The sequence below is a fragment of the Misgurnus anguillicaudatus genome, chromosome 13 (genome assembly GCF_027580225.2).
Source record: "Misgurnus anguillicaudatus chromosome 13, ASM2758022v2, whole genome shotgun sequence".
NCBI lineage: Eukaryota > Metazoa > Chordata > Actinopteri > Cypriniformes > Cobitidae > Misgurnus > Misgurnus anguillicaudatus.
In genome coordinates, this window is record NC_073349.2 from 12559472 (window position 1) to 12582872 (window position 23401).

The 23401-nt window shown below is 40.6% G+C and overlaps 1 long non-coding RNA gene across 2 annotated transcripts; it reads left to right on the forward strand.

Annotated features, from left to right (window-relative positions):
- The first annotated feature begins 16686 nt into the window (after positions 1-16686).
- On the forward strand, positions 16687-21904 carry LOC141369281 (uncharacterized). Of its 2 annotated transcripts, none has more exons than XR_012372869.1 (5): positions 16687-16820; positions 20321-20357; positions 20448-20589; positions 20792-20918; positions 21131-21904. It is a non-coding gene; the product is annotated as an uncharacterized lncRNA (long non-coding RNA). The 2 variants fall into 2 exon arrangements; XR_012372870.1 differs by lacking the exon at positions 16687-16820 and adding an exon at positions 19240-19391.
- The last annotated feature ends 1497 nt before the right edge of the window (positions 21905-23401 follow it).

Sequence of the window (23401 nt, forward strand, 5' to 3'; positions counted from 1 at the left end):
GGAGGTGGGCATTTAAAAAGCAGACTAACAGGTCAGAATTCTAGCTGATAGACAGGTGTTCAAATACTTATTTGCAGCTGTATCATACAAATAAATAGTTAAAAAATTATATATTGCGATTTCTGGATTTTTTTTAGATTATGTCTCTCACAGTGGACATGCACCTACGAGGACAATTTCAGACCCCTCCATGATTTTTAAGTGGGAGAACTTGCTTTGATCTGCCCTTGAGTCTATTGGCCTTTATTTTTCGTGTTATATTTGTTAACCTCACAGTCATTAATATCCATTACCCCTTAACCTCTTTACATTACTGTTCTTTCTCTTTTGCCCCATCATGCTATAAGTGCCATGACTTTTGGTTTCCATGGGAACCGCCTCCACCCTCTAATGCGGGAGACTCAAAGGCCTCACTGTGTGTGTGTAATTAAAGGATGTGGGTTTTGGATGAAGTACTCTAGAGTACTTTGGCACTCTGGAGCTTCTCTCTTTAGTCACAGTTCAGCCTCAGGCTGATTTCGAAGTCAGCCACTCATGAGATCCTGATTGACGCTCATATGCGTTAACCGAGTCATGACAATGTTTTAAGCTTTATAACCCAATCCCTATTCCTCTACTTATTAGCAATTCCTGTCACTCCAATTGTATAATTTGGATTTCTTTTCTGCAGAAAGTAATCGTACATCCTGTCGACAGCTGCGTGACCGATTTAACCAGGATTTTTCAAAGACGTTCATGTAATAATATTGAGTTCCACCTTCGTGTTAATCGACAACCGGAAGACTTCACACATCATCGAGTCTGCCATTAATAAGTCTCTCGGATGCGCCGTTCCCATAATTATGTGTCACCAAGTTCAGTAGTTGATTCTTGTAATTACAGAATTGCAGACGAGAGCACATTCTATTCCTATGAACAGACTCCGTTCATAGACTTTTGTTATGAGTGCATTCAGAGAAACTTACAAACAAACATTTGAAATGTTAAGAAACAATGAATGTATATGTCTACCCTGAGCTACTTTTGCATCACACACCAGAGGAATGAATGGTGCATTATGCATTTAACCTGAGTTATGTTGAATAAATGCCAAACCTTATTATCAACTTAATCAAATTAATTTGAAAATGCAGGAAGTATATTCAATATATTTCTCTCTAATTAAGCCAACTGATTTACATCCCCCTGTGTTAACAACAATCAGCTTAGGAATAGCACTTATGTTTTATTTTCTCAATATGGAACACTAATATTAAGAGACCCAATAACGAATGCTAACACATAAAAACAATGGTTAGTCAAATTAGTCATGCTTATTTGTGATAATTAGTTTAATTGTAACTTTAATTATATAATGTTTAAATAGGCTGATTTAAGTACAGTAGTTAGGTGCTTGGAGCAAGTCAGCCATTTCAAAAACTTTTGTTACTTTTGTTCTTAAAGGATTAGTCCATTTTCTTAAAAGAAAAATCCAGATAATTTACTCACCACCATGTCATCAAAAATGTTGATGTCTTTCTTTGTTCAGTCGAGAAGAAATTATGTTTTTTGAGGAAAACATTGCAGGATTTTTCTCATTTTAATGGACTTTAATAGAACCCAACATTTAATCCTTAAAGCAACACTTAAGAACTCTGGCTCTTTGCTCCCCCTACAGGTTAGAAGCGTAATTGTTCATTACCACTGTCGTAAATACTGCAGCATAGCTGGCTCTGATTGGATTGTAGGTCTGCCGTAAAGCAAGTTTTTGTAGTTTTCACTCGAACTACAGGACCGCTACCCGACGGTTGGAAACTTCTTTAGTGCGGTTTTGGCCGATAGAGGGCTGCAAAGCGAATGTGAAAGTGCCATTCACCCTGTTTTGTGTGGATGAACCACTGAAACTTTTTTGTAAACGTTATTTTAAGGTAAAAAAACTCTTTGGTGTTGCTTTAACTCAACACTTAACCGTTTCTTTTCAAAGGAGTTTTCAAAGGTCTATAAACGATCCCAAACGAGGCATAAGGGTCTTATCTAGCAAAACGATTGTCATTTTTGACGGGAAAAATAAAAAGTATGTACTTTTGAACCACAACTTTTCGTCAAGGTCCGGTCCAGCGCGACCTAACGTAAATGCGTGGTGACGTAGGGAGGTCACGTGTTGAGTTAAGTATTAAATGTTGGGCTCTATTAAAGTCCATTAAAATGAGAAAAATCCTGCAACGTTTTCCTCAAAAAACATAATTTATTCTCGACTGAACAAAGAAAGACACCAACATTTTGGATGACATGGTGGTGAGTAAAGTATCTGGATTTGTCTTTTAAGAAAATGGAATATTCCTTTAAGCATTTCCGACTGGCTACTGAAATGATCACAGGAATCTGATCTATTTTAACCACAAGAGTATGTTGTAGCTCATTTGCATTTAAAGGGACATTCCACTTTTTTTGAAAATATCCTAATTTTTCATCTCCCCTAAAGTTAAATATTTGAATCTTACTGTATTGGAATCCATTCAGCTGATCTCCGGGTCTGGCACTAGCACTTTTAGCATAGCTTAGCACAATCCATTGAATCCGATTAGACCATTAGCATCGCGCTAAAAAATAACCAAAGTCCCTTTGGTTATTTTCAATAGCAGGGGACTATTTTCGGGGCAGTGCGTGATATCACTACGCCTGCTGCAGCCATGTCACAGCAGGAAAGTGCTTGATTATTACGTCAGTTTGAGAGCATAGTTCCTATCCATCTGTCTAGAAAATCGCAGCTTTTAATTTTCAGGCGGTCTTACTACACGATGTAACTACAGAAGAGTCAAGTTTTAAATTAGGAAAAATATCAAAACTCTTTGGTTATTTTTCAGTGCGATGCTAATGGTCTAATCAGATTTAATGGATTGTGCTAAGCTATGCTAAAAGTGCTAGCGCCAGACCCGGAGATCAGCTGAATGGATTCCAAAACAGTAAGAATCAAATGTTTAACTCTAGGGGATCTGGAAAATGAGCATATTTTAAAAAAGAGTGGAATGTCCCTTTAAAGGTGCACACATAAAAAAACGTTTTTGCTCCCACCCAAATAGAACATGCTATAACAAATGATCTGTGGGGTATTTTGAGCTGAAACTTCATAGACACATTCTAGGCACATCTGCGACTTATATTACATCTTGTAAAGATATGCATGCATGTGCCCTTTAAAAGAAATAATGTACATGTGGTATACTTAGAAATGTAGAAACGGTGTGCTGGGCCCTGTCATCTCTGAATGAACAGTAATGGATCAGATGTGAAAGACGAGAGGTGTTTGGCAGGACGCTAAGTTTACAGATGGCAGATGGAGTGAAAGCTGTTGGGAATGCAGGAAAGCAGTATTGGGAGCTGAGTTTGAATAAAAGAAATGGATACCAAATGAATGAGAAGAAAAATGAAAAGCAGGGGGATGGATGGATGTGAGCTGTTCATTAAAGCCCAGTGAGCTGATAATGACTCTGTCCGTCTAGAAAATAAGGGGAGTTGGATTGTAATTCTGCGTGCCTGTGGAGTCAATCAGGAACAAATGTGGGGGAGTATATGCGTTGGGAGGTGGTGTAAACTGCTTATAAATTACTTTCGCGTCTTATTTGTTTGTTTTCAATTTCTTAGTGGTAATTGGAATGTAAGATTGAACCCCCTGCATAATGTCTCCATTTATTATCATCACGCGACTCACTTTTGAGAAGTTAACTTAAGGTTTAGCGGTTGTGTTTTTAGTGCCATGCTTTATTCACTTCTCTTTGGCTTAGTCCGTATTCTGCTGACTACTGTGGAAAATGAAGTTTATGTGGAAATGTATATAAGAGAATAATGCGTAATTGATCTTTCGGTTTCTTTCTCTCTCTCCTTTTTCTTTACTCTCTTTTTTTGACACAATTTCTGACTGCTCATTTTGTGTTCTGGCTAGGTTCAGCTGATTGCCCTTGACAATCAGTGCAAGCTGCTTATTATTTTCACCTGTTGATCATTCTCTGCTAATTAGAAGCTCTTTATCGGGCCCTTCAGCCCTTGCTGCCAGTGTGTTGGCTGTCCTGTTCCGTGCAGGGCCGGCGTCATGGTGGGCATTCGTGGGCCGTGCCCCCCAAAGAGGTTGTTGTGCCCCCCTACACAGTTTTTTATTAATTTAATATACACTCACCTGCCACTTTATTAGCTACACCTGTCCAACTGCGCGTTAATGCAAATTTCTAATCAGCCAATCACATGGCAGCAACTCAATGCATTTAGGCATGTAGACATGGTCAAGACAATCTGCTAGAGGTTAGAGAAGAATGGCTTAGTTCGAGCTGATCGAAAGGCAACAGTAACTCAAATAACCACTCGTTACAACCGAGATATACAGAAGAGCATCTCTGAACACACAACATGCCCAGTGGTGGGTAGTAACGAAGTAAATGTAATACGTTACTGTACTTAAGTGGTTTTTTTGCGTATCTGTACTTTACTCAAGTACTTTTATTTTGGTAGACTTTATTAGCTACACCTGTCCAACTGCACGTTAATGCAAATTTCTAATCAGCCAATCACATGGCAGCAACTCAATGCATTTTACTTTACTACATTTTAAAGTCAAATATCTTACTTTTTACTCCACTACATTTAAAAAAATCAGTCGTTCCTTTTTATTTATCAGTGGATAAAAAACGTAACTGGGCAAATTAAAGCTGCACAAAAAAAAACTAAGATGCACACGTAATGCGTCAAACCACCAATCAGGGTACAGCATGCGCTTCGTTTTGAACTTGTTTTGTTTGCCGCGCTGTTTTACGTAAGCTACGCGAGTCACGCGAGTGCAGCAGCCAGCCAATGCATCGTTTGGAGAATGAAAGGAGATAACTGACCCGTCACAACAACAATGGCCTTATTTATGCACGTTTTTTAAGTCCTTGAATAAAAGAACGAGTCCTTCGTGTCTTCTCTGCCTGCCTTGAAACTGTGCTATTTCGTTTTAAAAGAATACTCTTTCAAATCTAAGGAAACGCGTAGAGGTAAGTCATTTTTATTCTGGTTATATTTTTAAATGAGCAATCTTAACAGTAGCTTGCAGGACTAAGAATTGAATAAATATTACTCCTCTCTTTAGAAATTTGAAGTAAACATATAAAATAGGGGTGGAACAGTACACAGAAGTCCCGGTTCAGTTCGTACCTCGGTTCAGGCGCCACGGTTCGATTCACTTTCGGTACAATGGAGGGAAAAGCAAAACAAAAATGAAGAAGGCATTTTTTTTAGTACTTAAGCTAATCTTAAAAACATAGGTGTCCTTATCAGTGTTATTTTGAGATGTCATGAATATGAACTGAAATGCATTTAACATACTATATCGTATTTAAAAAAAATGTATACCACTTTAAGTAATCTTGTACTCATCTTTCATACAAATATGGGTTCAAATGTATTACAAGTGTTACCTAAATACATTTTAAAATTACATTTTTATTTCATATCAATGTACTAAAGGATAAAAAATAGGCTTGTAGGATGAATTAATAGGTGTGTACGACTTCACGAGGCGCTGCAAGAAACGACAAGTGGATGACGTCAGAGTAACGCGAGAGCGATTTGAAATCAGCCTCCTCCGCAAGATTTCTCGCGGTACTCTGACGCTGATGGCGCTGCGTAAAGTTGAGCACACTTTAAAAAAGCAGCTGAACTCGACAGAACTGCACCTCGTTCATTAATTGTATATTAGCAGGACAATTTATCTCCTACTTCTCAGCGTGAGAAATACAAAGTGTGGCGTGTGAACTGACTGTAATGCGTGTGTGTCAAGGTGAATGCGTGAGACTTGAAAGCCCTGATTAGATGTATCTCCACTCACATACCTAACAACTGCTGAACAACGCCGACGCACTGTCCTCGTCTTTTCCACCACTCTCTCGCCTGTACTATTGTAACTGACTGGAAAACTGAAGTTTTGCCAAACTTCCGATCTTAAAGAGGTTGGCAGAGCGTCTAACTCTTGTGGAACACTACTTGCCATCTTTGCTATCGCTGCTCACTGACTGGACCGGCGTCGACCTGACAAAAAACTGCAGGGTGCCAGAATGTAGACGGGCTCTGATAGAGCGCATACATAGGCGGTACTCAGCTGCATCTGCGCCAATCAGAGCTTCAGAGCTAAAGCGGGGCAACAGATTAGCTGTCCATAAAGAACTAACAGTAGTTCCGCATTACATTAATTATTTTGCATGGAAGTTTTTTTTATTTTCATACCGTGTATTCTCCGTTTAAATTCATGCACCGAACCGTGACCTCTGTACTGATTTGGTTCGATACGAATGCATGTACCGTTCCACCCCTAATATAAAATATATCAATATTCACAAAACATGCACGCCTTTGAATCAAAAGCCCCGATGGATATTGTTTTGTGAAGTGCTGCATTAGATTTTTCACAATGAATGCGACTGACGATCATATTTCATTTTACATATGAACTTTTCATAACTCGTGACACAAATCAAAGCATTACTGTCACTATAATATTTTCTTAATAAAATAAAGGTCAAATAAAAAAGCTGGAGCCCTAGACCTTTCTAATGATGTATTGTTTGTTGTGTTAAGTTAAATCTTTTACATTAAATAAGTAAAAAATAACGATCAGCTACATCGCCCATGATCTTTGTCATCAAACTGGATTTATACAGACACTCCTGAAACATAACTATCAAAAAGTATTTATTAATTTATTTTTAAATTGATCTTTAATTTATCAACTTTATGAATAACATTTTATCTTCTGTTAATGTAAAATAGAGTTAATGCTGACGGATTTACCTTGAACTTTGCTGCTTTTAAAGAAACTGAGACTTCAAAACTTTGAATTTTTTTTTTTGAATATCTTGTAAAAAGTATGGTAAATTCGAAAAGCTTATGTCTTTCTAGGCTTACCTTTGGTCATCTTAACAGCTCATTCTTCTAGTTTATTTTCTTAATGTAAATAAAATAGTAAGGTTTAAAATTATATGCCTTTTATATTTTCCTTTGCTTTGCCTAAATTGAAAGATTAATTCTCTTCAAAATATAATGAATCTGTATATCCGCATATATCCACTGAGTGTATTAACATTGTACTCACACACATTGACAGGCGTATTTGCCTGCAAACTGTATTGATTTTAGGTCCTTTGTTGAAATGATGTGAAATAGCTTGAATTATATTGCTGCATGTTTAAGGACAGTTTTATGGATTTATTCTTTGCTTTAACAGGATAAAAATGTTAGCAATCCCATCACAAAACTACAAACAGTATTTTTTCCTAGACAGTTTGAACTTACTGTAAGAGCAAACAGGTATTTTTGCTCAGTCATCCAGCTTCTGATTTTCTTATGAGATAAATGCCTAGACAACGTGAGATAAATCTCAGTCTAGAAATGTAGATTTTAACCATGCCATACTAGGGCTGTGCGATATATCAAAGAATTATCATTGCCATGATTATAGTCCATGTTGCAGAGAGTTGAGATAACTTCAATTTATTTTATGTTTGCTAAGATTGTCCAAATTAGATCAGAAGGGGCCTGTCAGGCTCCTGTCAGTCATGTGTGTGTTTAAGTCTCATTTCTAGCGACAGGTCCTGACAGCCCTGTGTACTCGTCTTGTGTCTGTGTGGAGAGTCATCTGACCTGTGTTGTGTTATGCATGCCTCGTACCCTCCTGTCTTGACCCCACCACCTTGTTTCCTTGTTAATTTTTCATTATTAGTTTATTCCTTCGTTCCCTAGTTTAGTTCTTTCCTGTTTAATGTCATTGTGTCTGATGTCTTGTGCTGGTTTATTGTCTATTTTAAGATGCCGTTGAGTGTGAGCTGTCTGTCCTGTCATGTTATCATTTAAGTTATTGTTGTTTTTTTGCCCCCTGGAGGGTATTATGTTACAATAAACATCTTTTTGTTACAAGCTGTCTGCAATTGGGTTCTATCCACCACCACACCCTGACGGGGCCTTTGGCTAGACTGCGGGTGCAAAGGTGAACCTAGCGGCTCAAAGCAAGGAGTGGAAAACTAAAAATAGAGGAAATATAGAGGCAAGCAAGCAAAATGACAGTGATGAACTTGTGCAAAAAAGGAACGGTATGTCTGAAATAGTTTTTGCCTGAATCAGATTTAATTACATCAGAAAAATATACCACCTGTTTATTTCAGTATAATAATTACATATCTAAATTATTTTAAAAAAGCTAATAACAATAGCATTTCTCTAGGGAAATGATAATTGCAAGAAATACCGTTAGCGCAACATTCAAGCGCATACCGCATATTTTCTCAATACCGTGCAGCACACGCTGCCACTTAACAGAATGCAAAAGACGGCAATGAAAAGTCTAAGATTTCAACATTAATTCAAACATTTGCATGAAATTATCCTATGACCAGACGATCCAAATCGATTTGTGCTCATTGGTGCCGAGTCACCGCATTGATGCTTTTGTTCCCATGAATAATATGAGCAAAGTTTCATTGTGGTGATTTAAATGACAGCAGTGCTGAGCAGCCTGGAATACAAGGTCTATCATAACACGGATTCAATTGATGAACATCTTAATGTGAAAATCTGGTATCTTTACTTATCCTCGAAACAGAAAAAGATGTTATGCAAAAATGAGAGCGTCTATCAGAGGATCCACATATGCATCACCTGCTGTTCCCTCCCACTGCGCCTGTCAGCGGGACACAGCAACAGAGACGTTTCAGAATTCTTAAAATAAATATGGAGCTAATAAATGTTATTTTAGAGAATATGGCTTATTGATGTAGATTAAACTAAGCAATAGCATATCAATTTAAGCAACCTTAAAAATATACAAAAGTAAGAAGCAACATATAGTATTGCAGCAATAATATTAATAGTAAAACTTATTAAGAGTAAAAAATACACACTTTTATTTAATTAAGGTTATGAATGTTTATTTTGAAATATACAGCTGGTAAAAGCGCCCATCTTGGGATAGCTGAGGCTGTAAAAGATCCATCTGATGATCATTTCATGAGAAACGAAGGACGCATTTTGAGGCTGAACCTGGAGGCTTTTGAAGGAGCCTTTGAATCGGTCTTCAAGAGTCTGCTGTCGCCATCTTGGCAGCATTTCACCAGGGCTGCGTCCAAAAACTCTAAAATGCCTCCGGAGGCAGAATTCCAATGCATGAAGGCAACAAGACACATCCGAATCTTTGAAGGGCAAAATTATCTATATAGACCAAAAATACTTGTATTTAGCTTCAATTTGAGCTTTTAACAGATGATTCCCTAGATGTAAGAACGAAATAAACTGACATAATTACATGGTATTCCTCAGATGATCATCTTTTAAACTTTACAGATTAAACGCTGCCACTTTAAAGTCTAAGCAACTATTTATTAAAGAAGCTATACACATTCCCATCCGGAGCACATGCAATGAAGCGGACGACTCCTCTTTTTTGTTTACAGACGTAACTTTTGGATGTCACACAAAGACGAATGAGGTTTATCAAACTTTTTCCATGGAAAACTGACCTGACAGCTCAAATTATAAATAATTTTTATGTTCTTACCATTGTGAATTGGGGCAAGATCAGATTTTTCCCCCTACACATTCGGATTTTTCAAAAACTGTTAATTTTAAACTGCCTTGCAGGCAGATAGTATTTATTACCATTAAGGTGCAAATTGAATTTTCCTTTTATATTTCTCTTACTGTACACAAAGCCCTGTTAAAGGGACAGTAAGTAGAATTTTCTCCCATCTAATGGTGAAATAGTATTTTGCATTCAAACGAATAGTGCTAGCGCCTCGCTTTTCCAAATGGGTGCTGCAACTACGGTAGCCGTTACACTCTAAAAAATCCGGGGTTATTTTTTCTACCCAAATGTTGGGTTAAGCCATTTGGGTAATTTTTTTGGGTTATTTTCGCAGTCTTGGGGAGTTTTTTGGGTAGTTTTATGTAACCCCACCACTGGGTAATTTTCTGGGCAATTTTCACTGAGAGTGGAATCAATACACCCCCTCCCCCTCCCGGACTCAACAACCCAGCTCATTGGGTCAAATCAACTCGGCGCAGATTCAGGTGCAGCACCGGCTGACTGAATTTGAGGTGGATGCAACACACACTAATATTTGGAGAAATAAGGTTCGTATCAACATATTTATTCATATAACATATATTTTTAAACCTATTTATACACGTATCATAATACCGAGGGCTATATAAAGACGTAAGTGCCGTTACATTCAGTTTTACATGGCATTAAATACGCCGCCAGCTTCGTTCGTTTAGGTTGGCTTGTTTGATATGCCCGTTGGATAGTAAATACGTTTTCTACTGTTTTTGTTTAATGTTTTAAACGTCCCATTTGGACAAAGCCTTAAGTTTCTTCTTAACTAACGTTATATGACGACATTTACGTTACTTCAAAGCCCAGTACTGTTAACTTAAAACGAGATTAATGTTAGTTAAAGTAAATGCATTCTTTGCATTTTCAGATTATTAAAATGAGTTCCCTTTCAATACGGTTCACTTCGCATTGCGTCAGTTAGCTGACGCTATGGGGGAAACTCCTGTTTACTCCGTGACTGAAGCCTATTGGTTAACGTCTGTACAAAGTACAGACCAATGACGTTTGAACCCGCGCGCGGGAAGTACACGTCCTTATATAAGCGCGGTTCAAGCGTCAGGAGCTCATTAATTTCTCCTTCAGCGCGAACCTCTCGCTGCTCCGAAGAACAAGAAGCCTTACCTCGCCGTCGACAAAAGCCCTGCAGCGGAGTCCAGGCCTAGCGTCTTCCCTGCCCTTTCCGGCTGAGAACCGAAGACAGCAGAATCCAGGTCTAGCGTCTTCCCCTGCCGCTTTCCGGCCGAGAACCGAAGATAGCCTTTGCTTGCCGTGGTACGAGCCCTGTGCAGCGGACACATGCCTGACGAGGTCTCCCCTGCGGCCGCCCGGTAAGATCAATATTTTTAATATAAAGCTGTAAGCTAAAAGAGCAGGCGCTGTTGTAATAGCGTCCAGCACAGCGGCTTGAGTGAGCCTCCCTGCTATGAATTTCCCCGAGCGCGTCACCGGTCTGGCACCTCCCACGCCGGGACCGCGCTTATATGCTTCGGTTGTCTTATCCATGTTTCGTGCTCCCCCTGCTGTTCCTCTCTCCCCGGGATGAACACACGGCGAGCCATGAGACTAGATGGATGCATAGACCTGCACACACGGACTAACCCCCCCTGTGTTCTGTCACATCGCAACCGTTCATGCTTACAGAGTCCCTTCGCTCCTCTCACATTCAGTGGCGAAATCTCTGACACATATGAATCCCCCGAGTGCATCGGGTGATACCGTTTATATGACGCATGGCTGTTCTGTCTGTGTTGCTGCTCCCCTCTGCCGTTCCTCTCTTGTTGAGATGAACAAGCGGGGGAACCGTAAAACTAGAAAGATGCATACGACAAGCAAACACGGGCGGATCTGCCCCTGTTTCCTGTCATAGCACAGCCACTCGTGCTCCACGCTCGCGGAGTCCCTCGCTCCTTTCCCCGCAGTGGTGAGATCTCTTAACGGCGTAGTTAGCACGCAGTCTTACGGCTCGCTGCCTCTAAATGCAGCTGTCTAGTGTTCAACGATTACAGAGCTTCATGCCCCTCCCCCCGGGAGCGGCGCGATCTCATTCGTCTGCTCGATAAGGCGGACACGCCTCTATCTGAGCGCTAAAACACTTATTATAGAGCTTAACCGGCCTGAGTCTATCTCACTTCGGAAAGCTCACTACTAGTCTGCCCGGTCATTTCTCTCTGGTTTAGACGGAATCAGAGGCAGAACGAATTTGTTTAACATACTGAGGCCCGAATACCTCCCTTTATTCAGTCCCGTCCTATATCAGTGCGCTGAATATTGGTACATTCTTATATACCCGGTTTTTCTGCCCTTTTTAATAAACGGCAAAACCGCGGGCCTCACGGCAGACTTCCTCTCTGCGATGGGTTCAGTCTGACATTAAACATTATTCAGTCCCGTCCTATATCAGTGCGCTGAATATTGGTACATTCTTATATACCCGGTTTTTCTGCCCTTTTTAATAAACGGCAAAACCGCGGGCCTCACGGCAGACTTCCTCTCTGCGATGGGTTCAGTCTGACATTAAACCACCTAGACATACTGCTCTGCTCCGTGAGCCGTTCGGGTCACCGTCACTACTGAGGCTCGTGCAGCTGAACGGCCGAGCTCTGGTCTTCGCAGCACAGCTGCGTCGACATAGAACTGTCTGAAGAGGGGTTAAGTCGCGCCTCGGCTGGACTGCCCTGAAATGTTTTCTGTGTGCTGTTTATCCAAAACATACTGAGTAATACTGTTGGTTATGCGACCTCACTATAGTGGCGAACGGTATTGAATTCCTCTAAAAAGAGTAATTTCCGTGCTTACTATACTGTGTATTGACACCCCACGGTTGTACGGTGTCTCTAAACACTTTCTCGCCTTACTGACAAGCAATCAGTAATACGCACACACGGCCCGCTGTCCATAATTCTATCGACGCTTGCCGAAAAAACCCCGGTTTGGCCATATACTGTGTATTGACACCCCACGGCTGTACGGTGTCTCTAACACTTTTCTGCCAAATTCGCTCGCAGCCCACCTCAGTTTCTCCGCTACGATGCTGACGGCGCAAACGAGCACGGTCTTACGGCTGTCATTCTCTCTTCCTAGAGAGACGCAGCCTCAGACCTCTCCATGGCTCCAAGCATTTGAATCGCGCCCTCTCCGGACGGCTACTCAAAGGCTTACAGCCAAGCGGTTTATGACGTTTTTCGGCCATACAGCTGATTTATATCAGCGGATCCGAAGACGCTCACACCTCCGCTCTGCTCCAATACTCTGAGATATTAAGGGTAATATCAACCTGAAGTGAGCTTGCTACCCGCCACAATAAGTTTCAAAACTCAAAGCGCGCGCACAGACAGACGCGCGGCATCTCGTTTAAGACGGGCTCACGTACCCCTCTAACGACCCTCAGAAAACTGAATATCGTGGCATTCTGTTCATAAGTCCACTTCTGACTAAGCAAAGGTCCCGCCCCGAGCTGACGGCCGGGAAGCTCATGCTTAAGTTTCAGACAGCTGCATGAAGTGCTACCATTACGAGATCGCCAGCATCTGCTGTGGGTTGAACACGCTTCACGTTTGTCTCATATCAATCACCTTGTACTGTACATACGGTCCATTAAGGGGATGATTTTAGCACTGCAGCACTCTCGACCATGTTATTGTGATAATGCGGTCGGGCAAACTACGGTGGTTTCATTATTTACCGAACCAGACTGAGATCTCGCCCCCTGTACAAGCTGGCGAGTCATCTCCTTTATAAACTCATTGCATCGCTTTATAAGCTATGTTCAATCAGAGTGATACGCATCTCGTGCTTAACTACCAAGATGCAGACATATTATCCCGTTACGATGGGCGTGCAGAGATTGCATCCGTGGGACACGACCTACATTACGTGCCTTATAACACGTTGACACGAGCTGCTAGGACCCCTTTCGCGAGGCGTCCTTATGCAAAGTCTGATCTATTCTGTCTAGTGACAGCGAGAGTCTTCCCCCCGCGAATTGTAGGTGGAACAGCTTTCTCCTCACTACAGAGGCTCGTGCACGGCGGCTTTCTCCCCCTGCGTGTATATATATATATATATGTGGCGGTGATAACAGCGAACCACGCTTTTATGACCGACCATCCACTTTATTCATAAGTCTGTCATTTCTCAGATGCGGACGGTGCCCGAGGCGCAGCGCTCTGGAACTGTCCAAGGTCCTGTATGACAGATACGTCTGACGTACATCAGACGATCAGCTGTTCATCGGCGTCACAGATCACTCACTAGCGCACCTGTCAATACAGGTTATTTATGGATCGTTGACGTTATCACCTCCCGTGACAATGAAGTCTACTCCATGTATGGATTAGATCCTCGGGCATGGTCTTAGAAGTTTCTCATTTGACATTTGTGACACGGCCGGCTGGTCCCCTCCGTCCACGTTGTCAGTTTACAGCTTCGACATCCCTGCTTCGCGCACTAGTGAGGTTTGTTGCATTAAAGGTGCGCCGCGTAAGCTCACCTGTATGCACGATATGGGTTTTAATTATATGCGTCCACCGTGCGCTTAGAGAAGCTCACATATGCACGCTACAACATTTCGGTATACACTAAAGATGCGCTCGGAAAAGCTCATCTGTATACACGGCTGTGACACATACATACATTGTTGTTCATCTGTGTACGTTCACGGTGCGTTGAGTGCCCACCGTACGTTCATCAATCATATCTGTACACATTCACGGCGCGTTCTGTGCATTGATTTATCTATACGCATTCACGGTGCACTGAAGGGTTCACCTGTGTGCGCACAACTTATTATCAGAACACATGACGGCGCGCTTGAGAATCTTGCCGGCCTGTGCATTATAACACTCTGATTCATCTATATGCATTCACGATGTATTCAAGTGTTCACCTGTGCCCGTGCAATTTATAGTCAATACACATTTACGGCGCGCTTGGACAGCTCACCGATCTGTGCACTATAATACTACCTATATGCATCCCGATGCGCTCGAGGGCGCACCTGGGTTCACACTATTGTGGTATCTGTATAATCCCACGCTACGAACCGTTCTGCCGCATATTATAGTCAGATCGGCCGTTCGTGAGCTTCGCAGATCACTCACTATGTATGTCTGTTGCTTACAGTGGTTATTTAGATGGATCGTTGAAACCATCGCACTGGCTCACGCCCCTCTATGAGCTATGTCCTATATAGAGCCCACTCTGTGAGCGTTTGGCTTTTTCATGGACTTGGTCTACAGGGGTATCTATTTGATATCTGCTTCACGGCCGGCTGGTCTTCGCCGTCTACGTTGTCAGATTGTACAGCTTAGACGTCCCTGCCCTACGAGCGCAGGTTCTCTCGGCTCAATCATGCACGCTCATGCGTTTTATGTGTACACCACGGTGCGCTCAGCGAGCTCACCAACGTGACTCTGAATTTACTTATCTCGCACACCCGCGGCGCGCTCGGTATCTCGCCGTCTTGTGCTATGTTATGTGCCCCCGGTGCGTTTAAAACCCCCACCGTGTGCGCGTCAACATTTTATATGGTGCTTACACATTGCTTAAAGCTGTGAATATGCCGGGTATAGGGCCACACGCAGTGTCTCTCCGGTAAGGCACTTCTGTACGTTGTGTATGCACGGCGTGATGGGATTACGTTCCCCCATAGCGTCAGCTAACTGACGCAATGCGAAGTGAACCGTATTGAAAGGGAACGCCTAGGTTACTCACGTAACCCCGGTTCCCTGAAATAACGGGAACGAAGCATTGCGTCACTTGCCGTGCTACAAACGTCTACGCAGCGAGTGTATTCGGCTGCGCGCTTCAGTCGAATAATAATGAGCTCCTGACGCTTGAACCGCGCTTATATAAGGACGTGTACTTCCCGCGCGCGGGTTCAAACGTCATTGGTCTGTACTTTGTACAGACGTTAACCAATAGGCTTCAGTCACGGAGTAAACAGGAGTTTCCCCCATAGCGTCAGCTAACTGACGCAATGCTTCGTTCCCGTTATTTCAGGGAACCGGGGTTACGTGAGTAACCTAAGCGATTTTTGACAATAGAGGGTTTTCACGACGCGTCATCAGAGCGGAAGACGCCATATTGGAGGCACTCCGCATCACAACAGAGCACAGACACTGATGTATATGCCGAACGTCGTCAAGGAAAATGGTTAATTATTGCCGTGTTTGAGATGGTACCAACAGGACATATTGAGAAAAACATTTGGATTATTATCGACTTCCAAAAGTTATTAAAAACCAGGAAAGGAATGCAACAAATTATCAGAGGAGGCGCTTGTGGTTGGTAAAGCTCAGGAAAAAGAGTAGCATTGTATTAGAAATATGATTGAAGTACATAAAGTATAAAACAATTATGCTTCTACTTGTTGTGCTTTATTTAAAGAGTATTTAATATGTACTTTAGTGTATGCACAAAATGTACTTAAACACAAATAAAATTTGCGCTGCAATGCCTTAATGCCAGTGTGCTTAATTGCTCATAACAATTTTCTATTGTAATGATAATATTTTTAATAGTAAATGGTAAAAACAATTATTGCTTTTATTTTTTACTGTGCTTATTTTACTGTTAAGCACTTTGGTAGGACACTGGCTATTTTAAATTTGCTATATAAATAAAGCTGACATTGACATATGGGCTCGGCATGAAAACCAGGTAGTTGACTAACTTATATCGGGATATGCAACTGAAGGAAGAATCGCTGGGTCGTCACGGATCCTAGAAGAGGGAGCTCGTAGTGATCTGCACCGCCTATAAATTGTAAATTTCTCGAAATATCGTGCCTTTTCTTGTGGTCCAAGTCCTTCCCTATATGCCTTTGCATCTTGGGACGCGTTTTCTGTTGTTTAGACATGTCTACATTCACTTAAAGTATCCAAAGCGCATAATATTCCATTGTACTCCGTTCAGTTCTTTACACCGAGTGCCTCCACAATGGCCGCGCATCCGGGTTACCGCCCAGAACGTGACGTCGGTGAAAACCCTCTATTACAGCCCGTAACAAATCTCTGGTAATTAATTTCAGAAAACCATTTTTTGTACACGAACAGTTAAAGCAGCCCATCCCCTGCTGTACAGCAGTGCTGCTGGGTCAAAATAACCCATTGCTGGATCATCTGTCGCGGGGATTTTGGATCGTCAGAAGGAGAAATACAGCAGGACTTTACAAGCAGACATTCTTCAGCGGTTCTTTTCTGGTGAAATAAAGGTCTGTATTTGTCTTTGTATCATTTAATCGATACCTATTGGCAAAAGTGTTGTCCAAACGAGGGCATTTCATTACGTTTAGTCAACAACATCAGTCGAGTGCTTGAAATAACTTTTTGTGAGCAGATGCGCGTTTTTACCACAGAACGGGGTAACGTTGGACAATGTATTTAATATGGTAATAATGGCGATTAACATTGGACTATAATTATACTTTATTATTATGAGTATAGACTAGGGCTGGGCGATTTGACCTAAAATCAAAACCTCGGTTAATCTAACATTTGACATCGGTTACGATTAATAAACGATTATTTTTTTGCCTCATAGTTCACTGACAAGGTTGGAAAGTTTAGGGCACACCTTAAATCAGCCTGCAATGCAAATATTCACATATTTCCCAAAATAACTGCATTACTGAAAAATATTAAATAGACCTAACTCTATGCAGATGTTGCATGTCATTATGTACAATTGATGAAAATTTCAGAATGGGAAGTTATGAACCAAAGAATCATACAACCCCCATGACTAATTATAGACATCAGATACATACATAATAAGTTGTATCCAGATAGCATATTGTAATGAGATGAGTAGGGCAAAATACATACTTGGACTGTATCCTTTACACGTTTCTTGTATTCAATCCATTTTTTCTTAACTGGGCAATGATGTCTAAGACATTTATTCTCATCTGTAATGCTTTTGGTGTTAATGTAGACTAGAAGTTCTCCTGTTCTCTCTCTCCGTCATCTCTGAAGTGTCTAATTAAACTCACGCGGGTGCGTCTTTTCGCGGTTTTGAGTGAGTGAGATGTGATGACATTACCCGGGCTGCTTAGAGACCCATCGGTAGATTAAACTGAGCGCGTGTGCGGTAAAACCCGATCGCGCATTCCGTATTTTTGTCACAGGTGCCTGCACATTCGCGAGTACTTATTAAAAAAAGTACTGTGCTTCTTTTGGGCACTAGATGATCCTGCTGCTCAGTTAAACAGTGTTTGAGTTCTCCATGTTTCGCTGTGCCACTGACAGGACGGGGCGGAGTTACGCAACATCACACGCAGCAGTTTGTTTTTAAAGGGAAAGTATTAACAGGATTAAAAACCGAAATAACCGACATGATAAAATAATGTCGGTTAGAGGTTCTGAATTTCGGTTTCGGTTATTTTTCGATTAATCGCCCAGCCCTAGTATAGACCGTATCATCGGACGCACGCGTGTCGCGGGTACGCGTCTGGTCATTACTTCCGGTTTAATGGTCTGACTAGTGCCTCAGATGAATTCTGGAACAAATTACCTCGTCAAAAATAACAAATGTTTTGGTTTCCTAAAGGCAGGGGGAGACAGCGATTATGACCATGTGAAGGGAGGTTTGATAGCCGATTTGTAGTTAACAATGTATACATTATAGTACATATTTTACTTAGCAACGTTAGCTCAGTGTAGTTTTTTATACGCTTTAGCTATGAAATAAGAACAGAGGTAATTTACTTGTTGTTTATTTTGCTTGGTGTCAGAAATTAACTACTCTAAAAAGACTTTGTTGTTATTTATTCTTAGCGGAGTTTACCGGAAGTTGTTTATAAATGACAGGATTCAACTAACTTTAAAATGTCCATTAAAGCTGTGATTAACCAAGTTAATCACACTCTGTGACATTCAAATCTGCGTCCATGCTTATCCAGCGAAAGCAGTTTACGTGTAACGTACGAAACAAACATTTAGATATATGTTATTCCGGAAGTACTGGAATAAATCTTTATAGTTCAGATATAACAACCCAGTATCACGAAATTGCGTGACTATTTCACGCATGGACCAGCGTGACAATGTCACGCTTTGCCGCGTTTGAGCGTGTGCATGTCACGCTTTCTGTTTGTGTCGCTGTCACGTATTGGTTGCTCAGCTTTTTTGTCCTGATTTCTTGCCATTGTCGCTTCGGTTTAGGGTTAGATTTACATAAAATGACACCCTTACCTAAACAAACTCTAACCCCAACGTCAGGTGACAATTGGTTAAAGTTTAGAAAATATAAAAGAATAAGTATTGTATCTTTTTATTTTATAAACCAATACTTAAAGTGACAAATACTTAAAGTGACGTATAACACAAGCACCAAATCTAACCCTAAACCGATGCGACAATGGTTTGAAAATAGGACAAAAAAGTTGAGTAACCAATACGTGACAGCGACACAAACAGAAAGCGTGACATGCACACGCTCAAACGCGGCAAAGCGTGACATTGTCACGCTGGTCCATGCGTGAAATAGTCACACAATGTCGTGATATAGGGTTGGATATAAACACTGCTGTCTACGAAAACTATCAAAAGAGATTAAATCGTCTTTTTGACAGTGACAATGCTTCAAATATAGTTTTTCTTAAATTAAATTAAGTAAATTAAAGGTGGGGTGCATGATCTCTGAAAGCCAATGTTGACATTTGAAATCACCTAAACAAATGAATAAGTATGAATGGTCTATTACAGGGGTGGCGAGTGTCGGTCCTGGAGAGCCGCAGTCCTGCGGAGTTTAGCTCCAGCTCTAATCAAACACACCTGAACAGGTAATCAAGGTCTAAAGAGATACTAGAAACCTTCAGACGGGTGAGGTTTAGGCTCTGTTTACACGTACATGGTTATTTTTAAAAACTGAGAGATTTACCTTCGTTTGTGCCCCTCGTTTACACGCAAACGGAGAACTCGCCTCTGAAACCGATTGTTTCTAAAAACTCCGGCCAGAGTGGAGATCTTGAAAATCTTTGGTTGCATGTAAAGTGAGACAAACGGATGTTTAAGCAGGCAACGTCACAGAGTATGCGCCAGAGCTTGCACCTACGTCAAAAGTGCGACCGATGTTTACATGTGACTGCTACTCTGAACGCTTCCAAGATCACATTTATGTTCGTGCAAACTCGTTTTGTGTGTTTGTATTTGCAAATACAGCTGCTCCATTATGTCGAGGAGCAGAGACGAGTGCTCGGAGGTCAGAAATTTTACGCGTGTTTGACTTCATGCGGCGTTGCAAGAACCGACAGACGAATGATGTCAAAGTACCGCGAGAGCGATTTGAAATTAGACCTCTACATTTGATTCCTCAACTCGCTCTCGCGGTACTTTGATGTCATCGATCACCTACTGCAACAACTCCTTGCTCCAACATGAAGAACCAGTTTGCGTCACCACCAGCGGTGCCGGTGATTGGCTTATGTGGGCTTGAGCTTCTCTTGACGGCATATATGCACGCGTACATGTAAATAAACACTTTCCTGAAAACTGACACGTGTGCACGATATTATTTTTGAAACCGGAGAGGTTGAAATGTCAGTTTGAAAATAGCTGCCCACGTGTAAACATAGCCTTAATCAGGGTTGGAGCTAAAAACTGCAGGGCTGTGGCTCTCCAGGACCGACGTTCGCCACCCCTGGTCTATTATCTATATTGATAGAAAAAAATGCATCACTTACAGCTAAAAGTTTGTGTTTTTCTGTTTTAGGTGGTCTGAGTTTCCTAGGCTAACTACCCCAGGCATGGTATGTTAATATACTGTCCTTATCATATGGTAACAAGAGTTTTATTTAGTCTCTTTTTAGAAGTTGTTTTTTTGTTATTTTTGCATTTAGATTGCACAAGACTTTTACACATTACACCAGGATGCAGCTCCAAAACTCTTCGAGAAATGGCTCCCTTGATATACCGATAGGATCTTGCATTTTTCTAAACCAGAAGCAAAGCTTCCATGTTCAGTTGAGGAGATGACACAAGGTAAAGTTTCTCAACTATTTTGATATTATGGGCCAGATTTACTAATAGCAATTTAATAAAGACACCCACTGATAAATTAATGAAGAAAATAATTGCTGTTGGGAGATTTGGCACTTTCTCCACTCATCTTCATTTATTTGAAATGCCAGACAGTTAACCAACATTATCTGAACATATTGCTTTTCAATTTCTGCTGCTACAGATGCAAAGGGATATCTTGCATTAAAGCTGCTCCCTGTTTTGCTTCCACCTCCACCCTTCAAAACTGCCAGAAAAAGTCCGGCCCAGCATTGATGATGGCAAAAAAAGCTTTCATTGACATTCAGCCTGTAAGTACAAATCAAGAAATTTACTTTATTACTTTATTTACCAGGTATTTAAATAAACTACAGTTCAAAAGTTTGGGACATTATGTTAGTTGCTGTCTTAAAGTGGGCAAGATCAAGGTGTAATAACTCCCAAACCCATCACCCATACCCACACCCACACCCTGACACCCCCCAAGTTTCACCTTAACTCATTTGCATTGTGTGTCCTTTAGGTTGGAACAAATATGATGGAGTACCTCCAGCAGGCTGAAGCATCAGGACTCTACCCTTATTTCCTGTCACTTAAAAATGGACACGAGTCCCAGGCATTCGTCATCCTTGGAGGAGAAACTTTGGACAAGGCACTTAGATTGGGGTAGTAGAAGCACTACATTCTTGCAAGTAAATGACAAGAGTTTTTTTTAAATAGACTGGGTTTCAGGTACAAGAGTTATCATTTTAGTTTTTTTCATAGACTTAAAGGTGCTCTAAGCGAATCTGTGTGACGTTACTTTTTGTTGATGTTTGAACTCTTTTGAAACAAACGGAGCATAGCTAACTCCTTCCCTCCCTTCCGTGCTTTCATGAACGCGCCCAACCCTCACCCCCAAATGCTTCTTGTCGTTAATTGGCAGGAACACTTTGTTATCCTTTCTGGTAGTAGGTTTGGCCACTTCATTTTTATTGCAGTTTGTGGAGCCTAGGCTGTCTACAGAGATCACGTTTTTTACAGTTTGATCAGCGGACAGGCAGCCAGCAGATAGTGAGGAGATGTTTGCTGTATGTAACAAAAAATGTTTTATGGTCTAAAACGCGTGAATTCGCTTAGAGCACCTTTAAGGAAGAGTATTACTTGATGAATATTAATGACATGTTTATGAAATGTTACACTGGCAAAATGCTGTATTTCATAGTTTTTTTGTGTGTGTTCATAATGTAGACCAAAACAATACTGCTTTGTAACAAACAGTTGTTCTTAAAGGTATTTAATGAATTTCATGATTTTTTTTAAAAATGTTAAAACATATAGAGGCGGTTTCACAGACAAGGATAAGACTAGTCCTAGACTAAAGTAAATGTAAGAGCTGTCCAAACTGAAAACTACTTGCACTGACATATCTTAAAATACACCAGGGGCCGGTTGCACCAGCTGTGCGTAAGTTACAACGTAGCTTAGTTACGACGTAAATGGGCACTAAGTTACAACTTACGCACTACTAAATGATTTTGCGTTGCACCATTAAACTTAGTTTAAACGTAACAATACGTTGTAACTAAATATTTACGGAAGCCCCTGTCCATGAATAACGTTTGGAATAAGATGTCATCCAGATTATATAACATCGATGAGCTCGTATTAATTATGAAGAGCCGCAAATTCGTCAACGAGTTTTCAAGAACTGTTTAATTTTCTGTGTATCCATCAATTAAAATAAGATTAAAAATTTCTTCCTGTTTATTTTCTCTTCCATGTGTGGGATATATATTTTCAATTAAAAGTGTAATGTTTTGAGTTCGATAACATATGCTTTAACGTCTTTTTTTTAACTTTCAGTTTAGGCGAGACAAGAATGAGTTTGAAATTACGTACTGTTCAGACTATTTCCTGTTTGCCCATTATAAGGCTTGTGATTGGGTTAAGAAAAATAAACGTCATTCTATGCGACAACGCATTACTTTATGGAGAGCTTACAACCTACTAGCTACGTTCTGCCTTAAGAACAAGTGGTGCAACCGAATTAAGTAAAGAGTTAGTTATAAACTAGCTAGTAGTTACTAAACCTCTAGTTTGGACTTTACGTCCCAGTTTAAGTAAGAACTTACGAACGACTGGTGCAACCCTACCCAGTGCCCTTTGTTTTCCCTCAAAATGCACACAAGTAATGTTTTTATTAAGATATGTTTGTTAAAACTTGTTATATTTCCTAATTAATAACTAAGGACTAGTCCTGACTTAAGCCAATCCCTGTCCGGGAAACCACCCCTTACACTTTTGCAATTAGAGGCAAGTGAAGAAATTGTTTAAAATTGTTTAAAAATGGAATTTTATTTATTGTATTTATAGTTTTGTATGATCTCCTGAATTTTTGATTGAGCTATTGTGTACAAAGTGTACGTTACACACATTGTATTTGTTACATTACACAAAGTGTAATATGCTAAAAAATATTAATGAAAAATAAAGTTAATACAATTTTGACCTGTTTGTTTATCTTGTGGTTTTTAATTTTAAATGATAATTTTAAAAGGAATAAAAATAACCCTATATACATTTTTAACCCATTTATGAAGTCAAATTAACCCATCATTTTAGTAAAAAATAACCCAAGTTTTGGGTAGAAAAAACAACCCATTGGCTGGGTTAAAATGATTAACCCAACTTCTTGGGTTAATTTAACCCCATATGGGTTCTGTCCTATATTTACCCAGCAGTTAGGTTAAAAACAACCCAATTTGGGTTGTTTTTAACCCATTGTTTTTTAGAGTGTATGTACCAAGAAGCT